We start from the raw sequence: 1,677 nt of genomic DNA, 5'->3' as shown, positions 1-1,677 counted from the left end.
TTCATCATATCTGTAATATTTACATATATGTAACTTTCTAAACTAGTAATCGATTTGTTTAAAGATGAGCATCCATATGCACATATTAAATTCATACTACTAATCCATTTTTTAAACTAAACAACTACTTACATATATGTAAACATGCTATTTACATATATGCAAACTTGATAATGATTACTTGATTTTCAAAATAATCATTTATTAACATATATGTAAATCTTTATACAATCATCCAAATTTTAAATTTTAAATTGATCGTGAGTATAATAAAAACGGGTGGAAATGCTCAAAGACATAATTCAAATCTACAATTACACATATGTGTATAGATGTTTCACTCATGTGTTGGATAAAAAATGTGTACACGTGTGCATATTAAAATTGTTCAAAATTATATACACTAACGTCAACTCGTTATATACATTTATCAACCTAAACATGCATTTTCACTCGTCTCTTTCTTCTCCATTGAGCTTAGATGTATTTCCAAAGCAAACACCTCAAATGGTCAAAAGCATGATAATCTCTCAAAGCCTGTCATGAATGCAAAATAAATACTTGATAAATAAAAATAACTTTGATATTTAAATATGCAGATTTAATTTTTGTTAACTAATATGTAAAATTAGAATCTAAATATAGATATAATATAGGTAAACTAAAACTGAAACAATTACCATTTCCGTATGTAACCCAGTATTAAACATATGTAAGTTAAGTACTTACATATGTGTAAGTTAACGATTAACACATATGTAATTATATATGTATAACTAAACTATTTACATACATACATGTAATTATTGAAAGAATACCATAACTAAAAATAACAGAGAAAAGTATAATTAACTACTTTCACGATTTCATATTCGTTAGTGAAAGAAAAATAAAAAAAAATATCAAATCAGATATACAATCAAGTAATTTGAGAAATAATTAAAAAGAAAGCCCAAACCTTAATTGGTTCAATGGAAAACGTATATTCTCAATATCATAATTAAAATAAACAAATAGATTTCAATCTGTATCTATCTAAAAGCGGAGTGATAAACCACTGAAAAACCTTATGTTAAACCAATATAAAAGAACTGATTGCATATACAAAAAAGGTACAATACCATCAACAAATTAAAGACTTGTTGGCATCAAAGAATATGTGAAAAAACAACACCTGAGAGTTGCGATAGGGCTATCGCGAGAGGCCGATTAGATCATGCTTTATCTGCGATTTGTAGGAAGGGTTCTCAGATCCCTTTTGATGTGATTGTGCGATTGAGAGAGAAGAAATTGCCGAACCGTGTATGAATTTTATTTTAATTTAGAGAGAGATGAGAAAAATTAGGAACTAATTTGTTTTAATTTTCCTACAATACCCTTTTTAATCTATTAAAATGTCACTCAAAGTTTTTTTAATTACAATAATGCCATTATTATTTTAAACCATTGATTGAATGATCTAACGGTTATGATGAGTTCTGTAAGTTCTGAAAGTTTTAAGAGTTCTGAAATGATCTTGATATATATATATAGGGGAAGGTTCAAATGAAAACCACTAGTTATTGTGAAAACTAAAAAACTAACTAAAACCCACTAAAAAGGAGGGGGGGAAGACTTTTAATGAAGGAGGGGTAAAATTGGAACAAAAAATATATAACTTTTCAAACATTTCCCATT

The 1,677-nt window shown here is 27.1% G+C and overlaps 1 long non-coding RNA gene across 1 annotated transcript; it reads right to left on the bottom strand.

The window, feature by feature from the left end:
• Positions 1 to 301: 301 nt before the first annotated feature.
• On the bottom strand, positions 302 to 1,319 carry LOC110864113. Its single transcript, XR_002549636.2, has 2 exons — positions 1,175 to 1,319; positions 302 to 537 (listed from the first exon to the last, which is right to left on the bottom strand). It is a non-coding gene; the product is annotated as an uncharacterized LOC110864113 (long non-coding RNA).
• Between the last annotated feature and the right edge of the window lie 358 nt (positions 1,320 to 1,677).

The sequence above is a fragment of the Helianthus annuus genome, chromosome 6 (genome assembly GCF_002127325.2).
Source record: "Helianthus annuus cultivar XRQ/B chromosome 6, HanXRQr2.0-SUNRISE, whole genome shotgun sequence".
NCBI classification, from domain to species: Eukaryota; Viridiplantae; Streptophyta; class Magnoliopsida; order Asterales; family Asteraceae; genus Helianthus; species Helianthus annuus.
Note: the sequence above shows the minus strand (reverse complement) of the source record. Positions and strands in the feature narration are given on the sequence as shown.